The following is a 17,701-nucleotide window of genomic DNA, read 5'->3' on the forward strand; positions in this document are numbered from 1 at the left end:
CACAAAAAAAGGGAAAATTAATATAGAAAAAAAAAGTTCTGTTTAAAGCTTATAAATCTTGTTTCATTTCTTTAAGTTTGTTTATAGTTGAACCAATTCTAAACATTACAAAATCACTTCTAAATGTTTCTGAACCATTTCAAAACAGCCAGAAAACTGTATGCTATCCCATTTCCATGCTGTAAATGGGTCTTTTGGTCTCTACTAGCACTGGGACCTATTCTACATAACAACTGAATTAACACAATTTATCTTAGATATAGCAAGAGCATTCTATCTCATATTAATTTACAGGGGGTAAAAGGCTATATCATTGTCTATGCCTATGACAAAACAAACACTAACATGAATTTAACTTAACATAAAGCATTACTTTCTAAGATTGGCTCTTAAAACATAAACACTTTACGTTTATGCTGCATGATTTTTAACATAAAGACAGAATGATCACAATGTTATGGAACACCATTATTGTCTGATTTTACAAAATAAACATTTTCTGTTGCAACACTCATTCTGTATTTCACAGAATTTCAGAAGTGCACTATTTCAGAACATTATACAATTATGCTGAGATACTTCCTATGTTACTGTGAACTCTGTCATATTTGTCTACTTTTTTATTTATGTCCAAAACTTCTGTGTGTAGCTTATGTCAGGGATGCCAGGGGCAACAACCCGGCCGGGATGCCTTGAGGGACTGGAAGAGGGTCAATGCCCACCCTGGATCACGTGGGGGCTGCCTTCCTGGTTGCTTTGGGGGCCACGGGTAGAGGGCTTGGAAGCCCAACCCTGTAGGGACCCGTGGTCACCGCCAGGGGGCACCCCATTGCCTTGGGGACCCTGGACCTCAGTACTTCCGCCGCACCAGGAAGTGCTGGGGAGAAGAAGAAAAGGGACACCTGGAGAGCTTCCGGGAGAACAGCCGGCATTTCCGCCACACTGGGGCGTGTCCAGGGAGGAATGCCGGGAAACACCTGGAGCTCATCCGGGATGAGATAAAAGGGGCCGTCTCCCTTCATTCGAGGCTGGAGTCGGGTGGAAGCAGGACAAGGCAGGAGAAGAGAGAGAGGAGGCGGCCCGAAGAGAAGGCATTGTGTGTTGGCCAGGACTGTGTTGGGGTTTGTGTGCACTGGAAACTTGTAAATATTTGTGGAAATAAACGTGTGGTGGTGATTTACAACATGTCTGCCTTTCTGTGTCCGGGCCACGTCCACACTTAATAGATCGAAAATACATAATAGGCAACATAAAACCTCATCTCTATCTATACTTTACTGCTTAGTATAAGCAAATACTGTTATAATCTTATTAGCTTATCAGAGTTTTCAGCAGAGTCACACTCCTGATATGGCAACATAATTAATAAAACACTCCTGAATTATGCCAGCAATATAGTATAACTAATTCTAATTGACAGCTCTGCACAATATGAAATGCCTTTTGTTTTATTCACTTGACAAACAAAAAAAAAAGTTTTGATTTTTATCCTTGATTCCCTGTAGAACAATATTTTTAGTAGCAAAAGTAAAATAATTTTGTATGCATTTTGACTTCACAGAATTCCAGAAAACAAAGATGATGACAAAGGTTGCAGTCAAGGTACAAGCAGACTGCTAACACTTGTGTACATTCTCTGAAAATATCTACCCTCATTGTGAGCCCTGGTCTTTCTCTTTATTTTATTGTGGTTTGACATTTGATGTTGTGCACCCTCAATGTCACTCGCGCCCTGCCAAGTACTCTCAGTAGTACACATGCACTTTAATTAGAACTTCATAACCTTTTTAAGAATGCAACACTTTTTTTGCTTTTGAAAGTTCAACAAATCCTCCTCTGGAAAAGGTGATGACTAAAAACAGGATCACTCTTTTTAAAGTAAGTGAGAAAAGACCTCCCTTTTTTTACCATCAATTTCTTAATAAATTCAGCTACTCAGCTGCATATTTTTCAGTAAGACCTCACAACTGTGATGCAACCACTAAGTTAATGTCTGACTTTAATGCTACTTTGAGTTTTGATGTCTCTTACACACTTTACTAAACTTCAAAAGAATGTCAAACCAGCCCTTGGCCACATGATGCAGCCACCAGTCCTGGCTCCATCAGCAGAAATATTCTCCTGAGACAACCAGCTACACTACTATGCTACACAAAATATAATTATTTAGAAGTTACAAAATCTGAATACTTTTATAAATTACAAGCAACAGCATTATGCTACCCTTATTTGATCAATTTGTGCAGTTATTTACATAATATGCAAAGAAGGTATTCATTAAGCTGCATTGTTTAACTATTTGGACCTCTAGCAAGTTAGTGGTTCAATATTTAAACAGAGCGCTGCAATGAATAACTTACAATAACAGCCAATCAGACACATTTAGTATCAACTATTGGTAGTTTCTTTCAGGCAGTGATTAAAAATTATGTGTTTGTAGGTTAGTTGAACAATCAAAGTTCAGTTTGTTGTATTTCTTAAATTGTTAACAATTTTCTTCATAGAATTCTGTCGAAGTTGAGGGTCTCCATGCTACAATAGGCATGTTTGTCTACACTAGATAAGCGAGATGTAGCTTCAATTCAGTGCCCAAAATTGTGGTGGGCTTGTTAAAAAGAAAAAAGTGCCCTTACGTATGGACACTTTTGTTAAAGCCCATACTTTATTTCTATATGAGACATTAAACAGGGGCCCACATTGCTTTAATAAGACACATTGCTTATTGCAGCTTTTTCTCAATTTTTTTTACAACAAAAAGGTGTGCATTTCTAACAGGGAGAAAGGGGCACGAACAGAAACCTCTGAAGTAAAACAAAGAGAAGAGTTAATGTTGTCTCAGACAGCAACATGATCACAAACACATTCACTTCAACTGCTAACTCGTTAAATCATAAACATTTTAGCTCCTGTGTTTTCTCATTTAATTTCTAGTGTTTTTAGTTTTGTCTTAATATTCTTTATAGAGTGAGTTTTTAGTTTAGCTTTTTTTGCTTTGCTTGATGTTTTACAGGTAAAGTCCCTCATTTTATGGTACTCATTTTTTGTAACATGAATCCTTTCATTACTATTCTCACCAACTGCCTCATTCCTCCTTCCTTTGTCCTGAAACCAATAGGGTAGGATTTGATGGATGATGAGTATATGATCCACTATGGATGACACGAAAGACATGCTTAGATCAAATGACTGACCACCACACCAAGAGTGAGCTATGAAACTCGCATATGGTCAAGAGATGAATGGTATTTCTTCTACCAGACATTGGTGAAAATATGTTTGATTCTGAGATCAACTAATGGCAGACCCCCAATAAATTAGGGTGGTAAAAGTAAAAGATTTCTTCAAAAGCCAACTAAAGTGAATTTTCTTGAAGTTAATGTTTACTTTAAGAATTGAGTCTGTAAGGACAAACCAAGTCTGCCAAAGTTTTACACTGTGACAGGTAAATGAGAGGGTAAAGGAATAAAATTAAATACTGGAAATAATAATTATCAGTACAAGGTTGCCAGGAACATAGGTGCAGATTATAAAACATTATTTCCATTTCATTTCGATAGCCTGATTACAAAATTCAGAGTAAAAAAGGTGCATACGAGGGTCGTTCAGAAAGTTTCCTCAGTTTTTTTTTTTTTTTTTATTAAGAATTTCAAAAACAAATGATATCACCTTCGTTTGCAATTCAATTTTACCAGCGTCATACCAGCTTTTTAATGCCCAATTACTACTCCTGCCTTCACCGTTTCCAATGAAAATATAAAAGTGCAGACATTTTTTGAACACCCTTTGTATATTAACTCACTTTTTGTTAAATATAAAAATATGATTTGATTGCAGTGTCACAAAGATATGTAGATGTATTTCTTTTTTATTTTTAAAATTCAGTTTATTCTTAAAAACACACATCAGCTATGAAATCAATATGCTATGGAGTTTTACTAACAAATGCATAACATGCAAAAAAAGTCAAAACATGACAGTAAAAGAAAAAAATAGAATGCTGAGATTATACATAAATATCCCCATATTTATATATGCTGTATACAATATACAGTATACCTTAAATAAACAAATAACAACAGCAAAATCAATATCTTAACAGTAGTCTTAGGTCAACTGACCATGAGGCTCAGCTATGAACTACGAAAAAAAACAAAACAAGCAAATGACGATTCCAGTAAAATAATACAAATGTCTGATACACCATAAATATCTGACAATGGGTTCATCATTGACAATGAAATTAGTTAAGGGCTGTATCAGAGTATATCTGTACAAGGAATAAAATAGGTAATCATATGTCACAATGAAAAAAATCACAAAACAAGGTTAAAAAATTAAAAAAAAAAAAAAATTTAATTTTAAAAGCATTTTAATGGTGTAGCCTTCGGGTATGTGACCTGATGAAGGCTTTACTGTACAGCCAAAACATTGCATCTCTATGTGCGCTGATAGTCACCCCTTTTCAGTGTGTTCTCAATGGACGCAAACATCAAGTGCAATTGGCTTAAAACTAAAATGCACCTACAGTAATTAAATAATATTTGTGTTTACTTTATTTTTTTCTATTGACTATGTCCTTTTCCAAGATTCAGCACTTCAGCAAATTATCACTCTCACACTTTATAAAAACTTGCTTATATTTAGATATTAATTAAAAATCAAAATATTCTCCCACTCACTTTTAAATCTCTCTCTTCTTGTCTCTAAATTTCCTTCACACTTCTGATTGATAAGGATCCTTTTCCTAGCTCCCCCCAACCTGCTGTGACCTGAAAAAAATTTGATTATCTTTTTTGCATTGACTTAAAAATAGACAATCTGTTGAAGAAGAGGTTACAATCTTTCTGATTACAGAACAACAAAAGCAATCTATTTCTTGTACAGCCCAAAATCACAGAAGGCATGCAGCAATGGACTTTAACAGGCCATTTTTTGACAGCCCTCCCAAAGCCTTGACTTCTAATAAGACATGAATAAAACTCCTGAATAAAGACCCTTGTAGGAAATAAAAAACAGAAGAAATCAGGCAATTCAGAGAGAGAGAGACCCCCTTCCAGGTAGGTTAGGTGTGTAATGGGTGTCAAAAAATGGAATAAATGCAATACACAGAGCAGAAAACAAGCAATCCTCATCACAGAGTTGGATGACCAATCTATCACTGCCACCTCCGAAACACAATACAATAGTACAAACTACACAGTAAAATGCAAGAACAGATTGTACCACTCACTAAATACAGAACTCTCACTAAACAGAATGTCTGAAAGGATGATTTTGTTATACTATTAATATTTTTCACAAAAATGTTCAAAATAATTATAATAATAATTATTTTGAGTTCTCTGCATATCTTTAGGACATGACACAGGTTACCACTACTCTATCCTTGCTTTAGAATCCTATGCTAAATTCCTGACTCCATGAATTTCTATTTGGAGTTTGCTTTTTATGTAATGATGCAGACCACAGCCATCTATAAGATTAAAAAAATTCAAAAATAAATGTCTTCACAAAGCTGTTATTTCTTCTGCTGAGCACTAATTTTGTTGTGAAATGTTTTTATGTTGTAATGTAGCCGAAGTATAAATAATCTGTTTGAACCTCTAATGGTCTTTGTTATTCTCTACATTATGTTGAATACAAACAGTAGCTAGTATGTTTAAAGAAAATAAAAGTACAGCATTTAATAAAATCATATCAACAATTGGTTTTGCAACACTTAAAAGTGTTTGGGAAGTCCTTGTGTTACAAATATTTTCAGTCTTTCTTGATGGTCAAAATTTTCTTTGAATGGGGAGCGAAGACTAATGTATCATCAGACAGTGAATGAATATGTGAATCTAAGAGATGTGATGGCAAAATGCTTTATTATGTAACAATTACTTTCAGGTAGCTCACAAATAAGATATAAAACATCAAATATAGACCTACTGTACTTGTTATTAAAATTATTGCTCCCTCTCCCATTTTCTTTTTTTAATTTCTGTTTGATCTTGCTTCGCCATTTACAAAACAAATACTATTTTGAAATGAACAAATTACACACTATTCTAATGAATTATTTTTAAAGTTTAATATAGAACACAATTAAACATAGTAATAGAAAGTAATAAAGTCAAAACATTTAGAGTTCTTTATTTTCACAGTATTCTTTTTTTTTGTTTATTCTCTTTATTTATTATACTAACCACACTGTTAAAAAAATCCTGGTAGTCGGTTCAGGTGACAGCTGAATTTGAGTGAGAGCAAAGCATACATTTTCATTTCCTCGTGCCACTCTGTTTGTTTTCTCTCTACCTTAGCTGCTGAGCCTTTCTGACACACAGACATTTGAAGGGCAAAATAGAGATGTCTGCCACAGTTGCCTGTGCTGAAGAAAATCCACAAAAACATAAGAAAGGTAAGACAAACTGCAACTCTGCAGTATATACTGTATAGAAGTGTGTTTTGTATGAGAGGCCATTCAGGAAAAAGATTGTTTCATAAATATATAAAATATATAATTCATAAATTTCATAAATATATAAATTGGTTCAGATACATTTAAAATAAAGATTAATGGTATGCAGAAGTGTGAGTGTATATATATATATATATATATATATATATATTTACAGCACGGTTGTAACACCACAATTCAAAGTATTAGCAACTTTTTGCTTGCTTTATGCTGTACATTTATAGTTTACAAATTGTATCTTTTAAATATAAAGGGGCTACCTTTACTTTAAACATCTTGCCTAAAAGAATGATTATTACTTATTCCATTCATCCACCAATCCATTTTAAATTGCAGGATTCAAATCATGGCAAAATTCCTCAACGGACAGACTTTCACTGTTGTATCTTATAAAAACATATGAGTAAAAGATCAAACAATTAGAAAGATTTTACTTTTTCCAGTAACAACTTCTCATCAAAAAAAAAACCAAACAATAAATACACATATAAGGATTAGGTTTCTCACTAGACAATGCACAAGTGAGCATTGCACAATTACTCTACTGTTTCATGTGATTAATATTTTCTAAAAGTTAAACTTTGCAGAATGCACCTATTTTGTCCTTCATCAGGCCATTTGCAAACATGGTGCAATAACATTTTATATATCCTGATTGCACTCACACACAGCAAAATGCTGTTTACCACAAACATGGGAAAGGCGCTATACAAAATAAAATGTATTATTATTATTATTACAAAAATGTATTATTATGATATATAGAGAAGGGTGGCTAGTGGGTAGCGCTGCTGCCTCACAGTTAGCAGACCCGGGTTCGCTTCCCGGGTCCTCCCTGCGTGGAGTTTGCATGTTCTCCCCGTGAATGTGTGGATTTCCTCCCACAGTCCAAAGACATGCAGGTTAGGTGCATTGGTGATCCTAAATTGTCCCTATTGTGTGCTTGGTGTGTGGGAATGTGTGTGCCCTGCAGTGGGTTGGCACCTTGCCCGGGGTTTGTTTCCTGCCTTGTGCCCTGTGTTGGCTGGGATTGGCTCCAGCAGACCCCAGTGACAATGTAGTTAGGCTATAGCGGGTTGGATAATGGATGAATGTATAGAGGAACTGGTCTTACTTGGTGATATGTTTTTCATTTTAACTTTAATTTTAAATTCAAAAGTAAATCATCACTTTATCTAGGTGGCTCAATAATAAAGCAATTTCTTTGAAGTCTGAATCCTGATAAACTATTTTGCAAAAAAATTAATAATCAATAAATCTAATCGATGTATCAATTTTAATTAAGAATATGTTTGTACTTTAGGCATTGGAATTGATTAGTTACAATGATGGAAATTAGGAAAAATAATTATTACTTTATTCATTAAAAAAACAACTTAAAGAGAGTGTGCATTAAAATAAATATAACATTGACTAATATAACTAGTCCAGTAGTGGGATGGTCTTTAAAATTTTTGCCCTTGTTCACACATCTTAAAAAATGTAAATTAAATCAAAAGCATGTTCCATGGCACACAATTGTAAACTTTACCCTAATCCTCAAACTTTCACTGTGCTTTTTATCTTTTTTACATGTCAGCTGGTCTTGATTTCCATCAAAATTGAGGAAAAACTTTAATAATCATTTTGAAAGCAGTATGATCTGGCTAGTTTTACATATATTCAAAATAAACACATCTTTTTATTAGCAAAATTTGTATTTTATTTGCTTGTAATTTAAATATGGAACTTGTTACTTTATGGAATTTATGTTTTTAAATGCAAGTGTTAAAAAATAAATGTCTTTTACTTAAACTATTAAATAAAAGGAACAATCTGTTTAAAAATTATTATCCACCTCGTATTTTAAAGTGACTGGGAAAACATCTACATTGTGTCCTTTTTTAAACTCTGCTATTATGAAAAAAGAAAAACTAAATATAAATCTGCTTTTTCTAATTATTTAAAAATATTCCTGACTGACTGCTTGATTTGCTAGTGAGCTGATTTTTTTGAATTGCCTTTATTTGGAAAAACACATTAATACTGAACACAAAATAATAATAAAAAAAGATATAGCAAGAACAATAGAATGTTTCCAAAAAATCCCAAAACAAAAAATTCAGCATTTAGCAATACTGGCAGCAATAAAAATAGACATCTTCTTTTAAAAGTGGACTAACAAGGTTAAGTATGACCCTGGCAGGTTTACTTGATAATTATATTAACCAAGTTCTTGTCCAGTTCTGAACAAGTTTTCCATCTGGTATTACTCCAAATACTGCTGTTAAGGCATAAGCAGATTTTTTTTTAATTTAAGTCTGTTTTCAAGATCTACCAAAAAGTTTTGCTCAAAATGGTGTAAATTTTGGGTATTCCCAAAACACACAACCTAGTGATACACTTATTGTACTTGATGACATCACTCACAGTTTGGATTTTACCCTGGTCACATTTTAGATAAATTTAAATGAGTTATTTATCATGTCATTTTCTAACCGGCTTAATCCAGACCACTTTGTGGAAGTTGGATTCTATCCCAGCTAGCACAGGGAGCAAGTCAGGAATAAACTCTGGACTGGGTGCCGAACACACACACCAACACATCAGATACACACTAAGGCCAATTTAGTGTCACTAATCCACTTAACATGCATTTCTTTGTACAGTGGGAGAAAACCAGAGCACCCAGTGGAAACCCATGGAGACTAGGGAAGAACATGCATATTCCATGAAGAGAGACCCCAAGACACAAACCCAAGTGTCCTTACTGCAATGCAGCAGCACTACCACTACATCATCATGCCACCTTGAAATATGCGTGATTGAAGAAAAATGTTTAGTCTGAATTATATTCTTTTTCTGAAATTTTATTTAAAAGATCCCTTTCCCACTATTTCCGGAGCTCATTAAAGAATAAATTCCTTGATATTTTTAATATCCTCAATAGGTGCTGTCTTAATCTTCACCCACACTTGTTAGTATTGCCTCATTGACATATACATAGTGAAAGATATGCAAAGCTAGATATGTTGCTTTGAAAAATGTTTTAAACCTTAGAAGGAAAAATGTGCTGGTAGAAGATTACATTTGGAGTTTAAATGTTTCAAAGATGCAAATACATTATTATATCAATATACTGATCTCTAAATACCGCAGCCCCAAGCATCTTCCATAGATTGAATAGTGCATTGGTTAGTGAAGGCTTACAGGTAAATAAATGAATATCATGTATAGGGAGAGCAGATAAGAGCTCATCTACCTTAAAATGTATCCTGCATTGATTTGATTTTTTATGATACATGGAAATTTTGATTTCCAGACAAATGATGTACTTAATGGAAGATTTGTTGATGTGTATTGGTACTGAATATATGGATATACAGTATATCTGAAAAGATATACAACTCTAGAAGGCTATATTTTTGACAATATTGATTATATCAGGTCCTAATTTTAAATAATATAAATTCACATTAATAATACAGAATGAGACGTTTTAACTAGTATAAAGTAATTTAATCTATGTAAATATATTGGGAAATGATTTGGTCAAAGTCTTACAAAACCCAACTCAAAATGGTAATTGTAGGTAGAATATCGTTGAATTGGGGCAGCACGGTGGCGCAGTGGGTAGCGCTGCTGCCTCGCAGTTAGGAGACCCGAGTTTGCATGTTCTCCCCGTGTCTGCGTGGGTTTCCTCTGGGTGCTCCGGTTTCCTCCCACAGTCCAAAGACATGTGGGTTAGGTGATTGGTGAGCCTAAATTTTACCTAGTGTGTGCTTGGTGTGTGTGTGTGTGTGTGTGTGTGCCCTGCGGTGGGCTGGCGCCCTGCCCGGGTTATTTTTTCCCTATCTTGTACCCTATGTTCGCTGGGATTGGTTCCAGCAGACCCCCGTGACCCTGTGGTTAGGATATAGCGGGTTGCATAATGGATGGATACAATAAGCACATAAAATCTTAAACTTTAAAAAAATATGTCTTTTAATTTATTTTAAAAGCAGAAGTTGAAGAAGACAGTCTAATAAAAGTAGACAGGGAGTTCCAATATCAGAGAGCTACAGAACTAAAATCTCGATCACTGAGTGGCTTGCTGCTAGTGTGTGGAATAACATGAAATTCTACAATGGGTGACCTTAAACTTCTATAGGGAATGTAATACTGTAACACGTTCAAAATTTATATAGGACAATTAGGCCTATGCCGTATGCAAGGCATATGTTTCCTTTCATAAACATTGGTATTTCATAGTATAAACATATACATAAGAATTACAGTGCACTTGTTATTATAAAGTAATTTTTTTCCAGTTTAATATGGTTCTAAGGAAAAGTATTCATACTACTGCCGAGCAGCAGGGCCGTCTTAACAGCATTACAGCCCCCCAGGCAAAGCAGTGCACTGGGGCCCCCTACCTACACAACAACTCAGCAAGTCACAACATACATAGATTAACATGAGGCCCCTATGCTCATGGGGCCCCTGGCGACTGCCCAGCATGCCCATGCATTAAGACAGCCCTGCCAAGCAGAAGAGTAGAGACGATGAACTGAATACATAAAGTAAACAGCTAGATTGACTTTGGAGTATGCAAACTGCATTATGAATGCTTGTATTCAAGGAAAATACAGATAGTAGTAAAATATGTTTTTAATTTTAAAGGTTGTGGAGTATTTTGGGGACAAAATGGCCCCAAGGGTTTCTTGGAGACTGAATGAATCTGTAAGTGAAAGATCATATTTTCATTGAACCAAATAAATGATTGAAATCACATCCATCCTTTTAAGTTACATACTATGGTGATTGAATATATATATATTTTCTAAATTGGATGACTATATGAATGGATTAGTGTAGACAGTTCTGTTGCCTTTCATGTAACAATTAACATCAGGAGCCACCAAGAATCATGAATTACTATTGTCTCTCATTCAGACTCACATTATCTCGCACTGGTTTCCATAAATTAGAAACAGCATGCTAGCAAGAGTTACTATGGCTGTTAACAAGCAGGTGTTGAGCTGAGATATGGTTTTGACTTGCTAATGGGTATGTTGGCTAAAAAGCAGAATAAAATAAATGAAAGATAAGAAAATAGAGGAATGAATGTGATCACTTTGCGTGCTTCACCACTATCAAGATTATTAGCAATACTTGATCTCAGCTATGACTACATTACTAAACATCCTTTACATGATTTTCAATCATCTAAGATGTTGCTTCTCATCACATCAAGGGTACTACATGACTAATGTATTAGCCTGGAGAAAAAACAGAATACTAATATGTTATTAAATGAAAATCACAAAGCAGTGATCTTTTGTATTGAAGAATAGTTCTACAGTACAAAAAGGTGCTCAGAATTTGTGACTTCTTTTCTGACCACATCCTTCAATTTAGATAAAAATGTAATAAAAAAAATGCTTTCTTTACAATAAAAGGTCAACAGTAGAAGCTAAGAGCACGTTCTCTAATCTTTACATCAAATAACTGGAAGCTGATAAGAGCCCTTTAAAGTAAACATTTTGATGCCTTATGCCTAACTAAAAAAAAAAATAAAACAAACATGCAATTCTGACTGCTGTCCATATAGTTGAAGATCACATCATTAAAACAAATGTGAAAAGAAACAAGTAAAAATATATTTAATGAAACTTATTTCCTTAATTATTTTGAGTCCATTTTCAGTATTGAGTTTTTAAAATGGGAAGATGGTGCCTACAGTATTATGATAGAAACTGGTGGACAAGAAGAACAAAGCTTGCGTAAGGAGTGCTAGAAAAATGTTTGCAATAAATCTGTATATCATAAAATTTACAGTTTTCTATTGGTTAGTCATAATTAATACTTTAGAACTTAAAAATATTTAATAAATAAACAACCCAATGGTAATAAGAGATGACATTATGATTGGAATTGTTGCCTTAAATACCTAAGATCCTGCCTTTAAATCACGGCCCAGTTATTGTCTCTGTGGAGTTGCATGTATGCATCTGCTTGAAATTTCCTCCATGATCCCAGTTTGCTTGGTATTCCTAGATCTGCCTGATAGGTTAATTGAGTGTTTCCAGTGATATTCTGACAATCTTTTCAAGGTTCATTCCTGTTTTGCACCCAAATGCCACCATGGTAGGCACTTAGTTTTCCACAAGTTAAAGCTTGTTAGAAGGTTAGAAAATCAATGGAAAAAGAAAAGAAAAACATTTTGGCAAATAAAGCATAAATAATGACTTCTCCATCATAGTTTTGCTATAATAATGGAGACACATCAGAGTACAGTATATTTATAGGCAGAGTGGTGGCTCTGAGGATAGGGATCTGCACTGGTAATTGGAAGGTTGCCGGTTTGAATCCCGTAAATGCCAAAAGGGACTCTGCTCTGTTGGGCCCTTGAGCAAAGCCCTTAACCTGCAATTGCTGAGCACTTTGAGAAGTGAGAAAAGCGCCAATAAATACAAAGAATTATAATTATTATTACACAAAGGTTGTGAAGGACTTCGTCTTGTGGTACAGGGAGAACCACCTGCAACTCAACATTAGCAAGGAAAAAGAGCTGGTGGTGGACATCTGACGTGCCAAAACACCTCCAAGGGGAGGACGTGGAAGTGGTGTACCTGGGAGTTCACATCAAACTAGAGTGGTCCAACAACACAGTGGTACTGCACAGGAAGGGCCAGAGCAGACTGTACTTCCTAAGGAGACTCAGGTCTTTTGATGTATGCAACAAGTTGTTGAAAATGTTCTATAGTCAGTAGTAGCCAGTGTATTGTTCTATGCTTGCAGTATCCTGAGGAAACAACTTGGGTTCAAAAGATGCACAATGCCTGAAAAAACATAAGGAAATCCTGCTCTATCACAGGGTGACTCCTGGACACATTGGAAGCTGTTATGAAAAAGACAATGATGGCAAAATTGGATGCCATCATGAAAATTCCCTCCATCCCCTCCAGGAGGCACTCTCTTGGAGCACTTTTAGTCACAGGCCCATTCCTCTACAGTGTGCTAAGAACCACTTCTGGAGATCTTTTCTGCCTAGTGCTATCTAACATTTTTAATGATTATTCATGATGCTGCAAACTAAATGCTGATATTCTCTAAATTCATTTTACAATTTCAAGTTCATTACCAATTTCTGCACCATTTACATTATTGATTGATTGATTAATTGATTGTATTATTTGTCCTATGAGTTCGTCTTTTTACGTTTCTGCTGCTGTATGTGTCTAAATTTCCCTTTTGGATTAAAAAAAATAATCTAATCTAGTCTAATGAATAACTTTAATTTGACAGTTAAAATATCCGAAGCAAAAATTAGAGAGCTAATCACTGCTTCAAACTGCAGTGGTGAACCCAACACAAATTAAAAAGTATGTAAATTGTGGATATTAAAGAAATGGAATGTCAAATATACTGTGAAGACAATAAATCAACATCATGTTTAGAAATTTGCACAGTTCATCTATTCAGAATTTTCATGTTTCTTCACATTTATATACATTTTGAAACAAGCAAAAGCATTTTTCAGGAAGTATTTGTGAGAATCATAAATGTGAAAACTGCTGAAGAAGTCCAGTCTTCCACTTGAAAGCCCATGATCTGTACATTGTCCAAGTGTTTGTGGAAATTATGATTAGGCATTTCCAAGAAATGCTTACGGGTGAACAGCCATCTCTGAACATTATGTGCCATGTAGTGAACTACTGTGACATTCATGGGAAGCATCTGTCATGACTTAGGGTAGGCTCTGTCCCTTAGCCATTCACACTTATGTAATCCTGTCAGAAAGTAAATGGTTGAGGCAAAGGCACACTGTGCAAATACAAATGTGTAAATACAAAGTAATCTGTATATAAACAATATCAAGAAAATGTTACAATTAACGCTTATAAAGTAACTTTCCACGATGAATGCTGTTTCAAAGTGTTTTATTGATAAAGTACAACTATTTAAATTTTTAAATGAAATTCACACAGGAAGTTCAGCCAGTTAAGTGACCTGATTAGTGTCATGTAGTGAGTCAGTGATGTTGACTTAAATGACACTTTTTGTGGTTTTCAGGATAGCATTTTGACCACTAGAATATACAAGTAAAGGGCAGTCTTTAAGTGTGAAGTGTGTACTAATTATTTGTTATGAACCACAAAAAATCTCTGTAACTAAATAAGAAATAGGAGATACTAAAAACTAGTAAATGTTATGTTTTCATAATCTATCCATTTTTGTTTTCTTTTAGTTTCTTCTACAAAACCAAGCTCATTGCCCAGATCAGTCATGGCTCTAACTGCAGTAATGTCGATTTTACTGACTATCAACATCATCTTTTTTATATTAGGTATGTATTGTATTTAATTTATTTTTCAGATACAAAAAATAATCACATAACATTTTAGAGAAACCAAAGACATTACTATTAACCCAGATTTTATATTCTTTTACACTTTTTTTAGTATCAAGTTTAATTAGGATAAAATGCTGCAGAAAGTACAGAACAAGCCAAACCAATTTAACAAAAATTAATAAAAAAGCAAAGAATTAAACAAAGTAGGATTGTACCAACAGTGAGGGCTAAATTAAGGAAAAACGGTGTAGACATTTGCTAAAATTTAAACTGAGATTAGAGGATGAGAAATATGAGAGAGATCTGGCAGCCATTCATTCGATTCCATGGTAAGCCAAATAGGTCTTGGAACAAAAGAACTGTGGTGCATCTGCCTGGACATAACAGGATTTTTTAACAGAAGGAATCTTATGGTTCCTTAATAAATGGAAGTGAAGAGATCCAGCCTCTGGCTGATATTTGATTTACCCCAAAATTAAATAATCATTTTAATAATGGTGAGAAATGACAAAGGAAGGGAGGACAATGATGTTAGCAAATGTTTATCACCTATATTTTCAGTTTATTATATCTGAGACTAAGTGGAAAATGAATAGACTGAGATATTTGATTGAATTGGTCAGCAGAATCACCATTTGACTAGAATTGATCTGAGACAAGTAGATCATTTTTTGTTGAAGGTTTCAGTAAAGGAATTATTAAATGTAGGGGTCCCTTTGGACTTTTTTGACCTTTTACTTATTTGCATGAACACATAATCCACTATTCCTTTTCTCTCTTCTTACTCATTTCCAGTGAACATTACTCAGCCCTTAATTAGAATATATGGATAAATGTATACAACAACATAGCTTTACTTGGATGTGTTCTGAAACATGTAAATAATCTTTCAAAAAGGATACATCTTTTTGAAAAACCTTCTAATAAAAGCAACAGACACAAGTTTGATAGGCGTGGAATTCAAGAATTCCTGTCCCTTATTTAAAAATTAAAACCTATATAAAAACCTAAAATGAGAAAACTCAGGTGGCAAATTCAAGCATCTTACAAAAAATGTAGAGGGGGAATTTGATCTGAGGCTCACCCATTAGCCAGTATTAATTAGTCTATCATTTATTTTAATGTTTGATTTAAAGGCTCCATGACACTATCTCATAGGATAGTAAAAAAATACAAATATCACTAGCTCAGCATATGTTTATATATATATATATATATATATATATATATATATATATATATATATATATATATGTTCGTAATACATGAAAATCTTGTTTTTGGACCTCTGTATTTTATGCATTTTGCTACAGCGTCATCATTCACTATTTCCTTGGAAATGTTAGTATAAATAAATTCATTTTTGGATTTAAATTCTTGCATATACAAATGGACACAATAACTATGTTTACATTTAGTTCACTTTTATCAGCAGTCATACAACCTGTACTTCAGAACAGAACATCCACCTGAAGCTAAGCATGTTCAGACCCGGTCACTTCTTGGAGGGGAGACCATCTAGGAAAAGCTGCTGGAGAAGTTGTTGATGAGGCCAGGAGATGGCACTTAAGTTGTGGTCTGAAAGTGGACTACAATACTCCAGTGCACTGACGGGATAAATTTACTGTAAAAACAGAGCCATTCTTCAGATGAGAAGTAAAATTGAGGTCCTGACTCTGTTGTTATAAAAGATCCCTGGGCATTATTTGTAAAGAGTGCATCCTGATGTTCTGACTAAACTTCCCACCTCGGCCTAGTCATTCTGGCCTCCTAATCATTCGCTGTCTCCAACTGTCTAACTATCTCTCACTCCTTCACCACCAAACAGCTAATGTGTGGTGAGAGTACTCGTGCAAGATGGCTGACATCATATCCTCCAAGTGAATGCTATACAGTATATTAGTGGTGGTTGAGGTGGCTCCCAAATCACTATGTAAATTGTTTTGATCAGTGAGAAAAGCACTATATAAATGTAAAGATTTATTATTATTACTAAATACTGTATAACTGTTTACATTATTCTTCTCCTTTGGATTCAGCCATACAACTCCTAATATTAACAGGTAACAAGATTCAAAGCCGACTCAAGCATAGTCCATATTTCCTGAAAAAATTTGTTTTTTTGTTACACTTTTTCCCATTCTTTTTCTATATGAACAAATCTTAAACAACAAAACTACACTTTATTTAGTGACTTTGGACAATCTGTTATGAACTCCATAACAGAAAATGTGTCATGCAAAATCCTGAGAGTAACTTTGTTTTATTAATAGTAATTGCTGGTATTTTGCTACAAAATAAAACAAAGTCAAAGCTTTAGAAATGTAAACTACATTATAATACTACTACTCAGCGAGTCACTGTGATTGTTTCTAAATACAGTTATTCTGTTTCCATTGTATGTTATTTTATCTGCGGATTTTTGGTTTACCATTTGAGTCCATTTTTTTCCTCAGTCATACAGAAAATAGATGGCAAAATGAACAATGAATCAAAATTAGAGCACAATGACATCTGCAATATAAACAGTACAACTGATGAGTGCATCAGAGATTTAATCTATCAGCTTCAAGAATACAAAAGTGATATTAATAAAGGACAACATGACTGTAAAATTAATGGATGTTTGGGACTGGACATCTTAAAGGACCATCTGAAGAAAACCTGTAATAAAGAGGTGGCCACTGGAGGTAAGGCAACAACATCCACAGAAACAAAAGAGTCACACATTGAATTCACCATCTTCAAATGCTACTGTATAATAGAATGAAAACTAACTGCTTATAATATTGTAGCCCTGTTTATTTCGTATGTTAAAATTTTAAGGTGTATGTTAAGTTGCACAAATACTTATTTTTAAAAACAATCTGTAGTGGGTAGAGGGTGGTTGGAATACCATTTTACCAAACTGAAATAAACAAAAA

The sequence above is a fragment of the Polypterus senegalus genome, chromosome 9, assembly GCF_016835505.1.
Source record: "Polypterus senegalus isolate Bchr_013 chromosome 9, ASM1683550v1, whole genome shotgun sequence".
Lineage (NCBI taxonomy): Eukaryota > Metazoa > Chordata > Cladistia > Polypteriformes > Polypteridae > Polypterus > Polypterus senegalus.